Here is a 6355-nt window from a genome sequence, read left to right on the forward strand (position 1 = left end):
AATCGGGTTGAGATCAAGTGATTGAGCTGGCCATTTCATTACTTTAATTTGATTTGTTTCAAACCATTCCTTAACGAGTTTAGAGGTGTGTTTGGGGTCGTTATCTTGTTGAAATGTCCATAAAAGAGGCATATTATTATCAGTATGAGGAACCACTTTAATCTTTTACAATACGTTCTCGAAAAGCTAAATTATACTTGTTTCCTGCCATTATAATCCAAAACAGCATATGTACGCGATCTTAAATTAATATTGTAATAATTGCAACACTCCATATTCATCTCCGGACAAAAATTAACAGTTAGTTGATTCTCATTGGTTAAGTACTAATAATTACAACACAACAATTCCCTTGGCCATTATTTCCACATTTGTGCTGCTGATTTTCCGTGAGTTTTTGTGAGTAATTATAAATAGTTGCTAATGTTTTGGAGGACCACGTTTTTGCGTTAAAATACCAATAAAAACAAAAAAACAAGTTTATTCATTTTCAAGTAGTCTTATTATGTACAAATCTTTTTTCTTATACGTAATATTAAGCATTTTTTGTATTCAAAGCGTAATTAAAAAATAAAATTGCTGTAATTAGCATTCAAAGTAGAAAAAAAGCATTTTTTTATTTGGTTGCTAATGTTTTGGAGGACATACATACATACATACATACATACATACATACATACATACATACATACATACATACATACATACATACATACATACATACATACATACATACATACATACATACATACATACATACATACATACATACATACATACATACATACATACATACATACATACATACATACATACATACATACATACATACATACATACATACATACATACATACATACATACATACATACATACATACATACATACATACATACATACATACATACATACATACATACATACATACATACATACATACATACATACATACATACATACATACATACATACATACATACATACATACATACATACATACATACATACATTATAACTTAGCTACAATGTTGCAACAACAACGTTACAACTTACATTACTACGGCTCACAATATTACATATTTTCGAGAGTTAAAAACAAGATCGAGTAAATTTTATAAGGATGTACTTCATTGTTCATATTTTTAATCGAACAAGGCTGAGTATTTTCTAAACCGATTGTGGAACTTTTTTTAACCGTTAGGGTTATTTTGTTAGCCGAAGTCGTTTCTCATACAAAGTGTAAATTTTATAAGGATGTCTGGATCTTTCGTACCAATAATTTATTAGACATATTTTACTATATTTATTATAAAATATAAGACTTTCATTTTTTAAAAAAAAGTTTTAATAAGTATTATTAAATCAGGGCTTATGCCAAATCTCTTTCTACACTTCTAATCTTCTTACATCTCTAATTGACGAATCAGCTATTTGATTATCATAGGGTTTTATTAAACAGATTCAGCATTTATTAAACATTTTAACTAACCACTCAGTTCCAGACTACTGATGACGCTACTGGAGGAAAGCTTGAATTTACCAAAAAAAAACTTTACTAAATGTTGGATATTGCAAAACGCATGAACATCAAGAATTTTAAATCTGAATCATGCTTAAAGGGTGATTGACCTGGAAAAGAGTACTTTATCATAGCTTTTACTTTAGTCTCATCTCTCAATCTCACATTTTTTGGTGAGTGAAATTTAGGTTTTAACATAGCTGAATATTTGAGATGTATCCAAGAGTTTTTAAACGGGAGAGGTTTTTTAAAAAAATTCAAAATGGAGTACCAGTGTTGATAGAAACAAATGAGTCAATATACTCACAATCTTGAATCTTCATTTGATCTTCACTCAATCTCGCTTGATCTCTATATGATCCTAATCTAAAAATATTTATGCTTTTTTTGTTACTTACCACAGCCCTACAGCTTAAAGTTTGTCAAACTTATTATTGTTTTTAGTTATGGTTAATATTGTATTTATTTTTAAATTTTCTTTTGTTTAGTTATTTTTTTAAATATTTTAGTGAAGAAATTAAAGCCGTTTTATTTCAATCACTAAAGAAAAATACATTACATATTTATACATATTTGAAGAAGAATATATTACATATTTATAAATACTTTCACAAAACTTTTTTGCTTAATTTTTTTTTTATTAAAAAAAGTTAGAGAAGGTTGAGATCCTCTCTGAATACGACCTTATAAAGTATATTTAGACCTTATAAAGTGTATTTAGCGCCATCAATACTTTAAAAACTTACTTTTAAAGGTGTTTCTTTAAATTCACTGTCTGTTTCAAATAATTACATTCATACTTAGGGCATAAAAAAACCTAAAGTTTTTTCCGTCCACTTTTTGATAACTTTTGATAAATTTAGCAGTTAAGAAACCGCCATTTTTAACTACAATGCTAAACCTAATCATATTATCAGCGAATGAAGCTCCCTTAGTGAAAATGAAGCTTCCCGAAACGCTATGAGACTCCCATAGCGAAACATTGTATATACGTAATGTTGTAAAGCTGAATGGAGAAATCCAGCTCTTTATGGAAAAAGAAAGTTAAGTTTGTTTTCATAAAAACATCAAAGTTCTGGTAACGAAACACTTAGAACTAAATAAACATGTTTCATTTTTTTAAGATAATTTCAGATACTATTATAATTATTATGGTTGTTGTTGTTACTATGAATTACTTATACGCAATAAGGTTATAAACTATAACCAAAAGCAAATAGAAAAACCCGAAGGAAATAGAAAATATAAAAACAAAAAAAATACTTTCATGAAGCTATCCATCCCCATATTTGGCAACACGAAGCATTCCACCATTACCCTCATACTTTAAATGAGTTTTTTCCCAAATCAATTCTGATGATAATCTGTAATTTTGTTGTTTAAATCAGAGTTATAATCATTTTAAGTAAGAATGTTCCCTAGAAAATGTATCTGCTTGTTAATGCCAGATTAGATCATTATCTTAACAACGACACTTTCTGGATTTTCACGCTTTAAGCAAACCACTATCCAAAAGCATTTCCTGGCAGCAACAATGTCATAAGAACATTTGAAAGGTTCCGTAGAGAAGTAGAGTGGGATTGGACGCAGTAAGATCAACTTCATATCTAATGTTAGGATATTCGGTCGACCAAAACATCTGTGAAACGGTTAAGGTATGTAGTGCCAAAAACATCGGAACATGATCAATGGCTAACAGTCAACTCGTATTTTGCTGTAAGAGGTAGCCAGCTTTTCTCATAAAAATTCACTGTATTCTTTAAACGTTTTCGTAATACACATTATATATTTAACCTGCGCTGTCATGACCAATTCTATGTTTGATTGTAGATTTGCACTAAAGATTGAATTTCCCATTTCAAAACTAAAAACAAGAATGCTGTGAGGTACATTAAAAACTCAGGCACGGCATGCATTTATAGAGTTTACACTGTTCATTTTTAACATAAATAAGATTGTCAATACCTCGTAATATGGGAATCTTTTCCTTTTGCTTTAACAAAGTCGTTTTAAAACCTTTTTTTATATAATATTTTATATTATACTCCTGAGGAAGAATTTCTCAAAAGCTTAGTAATATCAATGAAAAACCGTGTAATTATTGTCATGGAGAGAAATAGAGGAGGTACAAAGTACTAGATATTTATATCTCGAATTTTATAGAGATTTTTAACTGTATGGCTCATAAATATTTCCTTTAAACATTTTGAATATTGAATTTATAAGCAAAACCGGATTTTCAATTTTTTTTGAATTTCAAATGGGTTTTTTTTCCGTATTTATCTCAGAGTGATGTATATAACCCTCGCTTGTTTTTTAATTGCATCCAGCTTTGTTTTTTACATCCCTGTATGTGCTGGATATATTTAGATAATATCAAGTTCACCTATTATTAAGAGATTTGCACCAGTTGAGAAATCCAGATCAGTTGAAGATTCGGACCACAACTACATTACGTGCTGTTACAAACATTGTAAAGATTTTAATCATTGTAAAGAATCCTTTTGCCAGAAGCTTCCGGATTTTTTAAGATAAACCTTTCATAAAAACTAATTAACTTACGTTTTTTTTACTGAATGTAAATCTGGCTGCTGATAAATTTATTGTAAATCATAACTTTACAAAATACAACAAAGTATGAAGCTTTCTTTAGCGTTGTTTGTAACCTTCGGTAATATTACAATTCATTCATTTATAAGAAAACTGATAATACTTCCATTATCCAGCATTAAATCAGCATTTGATAAGTCATTTACAAACAATCAGTTTTTTTTATTAAATGTTATCTAACTTTAATCTTTTAATTAAAATATTTTAAAACAATTGTAAACAGCTGTTGTTGATTTGTTAAAGAATACTAATCTCTTGTTGCAGAACTGCAACATGGGATATCAATAAGAAAATGATTACCCCAAATTCCTGGAAAGGCCATGTGGTTACAGATTTTGGAATTTGGAATTGAAAAACTGATTTTTTGAGTTGTGAGCTTCTAATTAGTCATAACTAAAGTTTTACTACTCAATATCAATTTTTTTCCCAGTCACTATTCAAGCATTAATGTACTCGAACATAGCCTTAACTTCGGAAATTAGGTACTAAGTTGGTTTGAGTAAATAATTGTTAAACTCTGCAATTCTCAATAATTCTCTTGCGGAGGATAATTCTCTTGCGGAGGATTATCTTGAATTGCAGAACTTACCAATTATCTTTTATCTTTACTTTTAAATTTTTTTGAACTCCACTTTTATTGAAAGTTGTTTTTAACTTTTGGTGGTATCACAATTCATTTAAAAGAAAACTGATAGTACTTTAATTGTTAGCATTAAATCAGCATTTGATAAATCATTTACAGACAAACTTAATCTTGTAATTAAAATAGTTTAAAACAGTTGTAAACAACTGTTGTTTTCAGACCTCCTATGGCTGACAAATGTTTTAAAATATTTTAATTAGAAAATTAAAAATAGATAAACTATTTGGATATCAAGGACTCCCAACAGGTGCTCCTTGCCTTGTTAAGCTGTTACTGTCTATCAACTATTTCCTTACAGTATTTTTGTAAACCTTTTCATTAATCATAAAGTAACTTGCAAATGCAAAACGTTTTTCGATGAGATCGATCAATATGTCGAGCATAAGCATGGTGTGTAAAACTCCTTTTAACACTTTATCACTCATCCTGTCTCAGAAGTGAATAAAAACTTTCTCTTTTAACCCAAACTGATAGTGTGATACTTGTTTCGAATTGTAAAGAAAAACATAAAATTTTTAATGTTTGTACTTGTACAGAAATGTAAAAAGTTGGTGTGTGGTAATTTTTAGGTTTCCAGGGAATTTTTCATTAACTGTAAAAATCATAAAAACAATTTCTGGTACTATTTAAAGACAGACATAGCTTTTATTCTTTGCGCTATATTCGTTCTGTTTCACATTATCTTAGACGACTTTTTTCATTTTTTTCGTAAATTCAGGCCAGTAATCAAAATTATCACATTGAGCATCAGTAACTGGTCAGACGGCTGGGTGTTTTCTGCTTTCAGCGGGCAATTCAACACCAGATTTTGATAGTCAACAAACAGGTCTTTCAATGCTTTTGGGGTTTTCAAGGTGAGAGCTCAAGAAAATTGTAGACTTCAGCAAGTTAAGTTAACATTTCAATAGCATTAATTTGTTGTATTATTGATCAAAAGTTGAAATTGATTTGTAAATAAATTAGTTTACTTCTTTCGGTTAACGTTTTCTCTTTTCAGTTGTTAGAGTTCTTTAATGCAAGAAACTTTTTTTAAAATTGATTACCAATAAATTAACAACTAAAAAAAAAAAAATAAAACATTGGTTTCTAGAAAGTGTTATAATAAAATCTCAGTGCTAGATTAGTCCAGTACATTTTTGGTTATTGACGTCAGAATGTAGAAAAACGTCAAACATGCCGGAAAATTCCAATGCTAACAAAGATTGTGAGCCTTATTTCACTGGTTTGGAGCCATAATTCACTGGTTTGGAACCTTATTTCACTGGTTTGGAGCCTTATTTCACTGGTTTGGAACCACATTTTACTGGTTTGGAACCTTATTTCACTGGTTTGTTGAGTTAAAATGGAAAGTACCTTCACAAATAGTTTATCATTTGTATATTCAATTCGGGCTCAATTAAAATATAGTGTGGGTGAAAATGATCTAAGATTCTATACCGTTTGTCACCTTTATTTTCTTGTTCATTTTGTTTCAAATGTATATTTCCTTACATTCACTTGTAGCATTTGATAGACATAACATTTGTTAAGCCTGTTAATCAAAACAATAAGAAATTGTCATAAGAAAATGTTGTTTTTTTTAT

At 29.2% G+C, this 6355-nt stretch overlaps 1 long non-coding RNA gene across 1 annotated transcript; it reads right to left on the bottom strand.

The window, feature by feature from the left end:
* Nucleotides 1–1826: 1826 nt before the first annotated feature.
* Nucleotides 1827–4202, bottom strand: LOC149880981 (uncharacterized). Its single transcript, XR_016445666.1, has 3 exons — nt 4082–4202; nt 2783–3383; nt 1827–1885 (listed from the first exon to the last, which is right to left on the bottom strand). It is a non-coding gene; the product is annotated as an uncharacterized LOC149880981 (long non-coding RNA).
* Between the last annotated feature and the right edge of the window lie 2153 nt (nt 4203–6355).

This window comes from Hydra viridissima, unplaced genomic scaffold, assembly GCF_058129835.1.
Source record: "Hydra viridissima isolate aposymbiotic clone 2 unplaced genomic scaffold, HvirCarnegie_v1 scaffold_12, whole genome shotgun sequence".
NCBI classification, from domain to species: domain Eukaryota; kingdom Metazoa; phylum Cnidaria; class Hydrozoa; order Anthoathecata; family Hydridae; genus Hydra; species Hydra viridissima.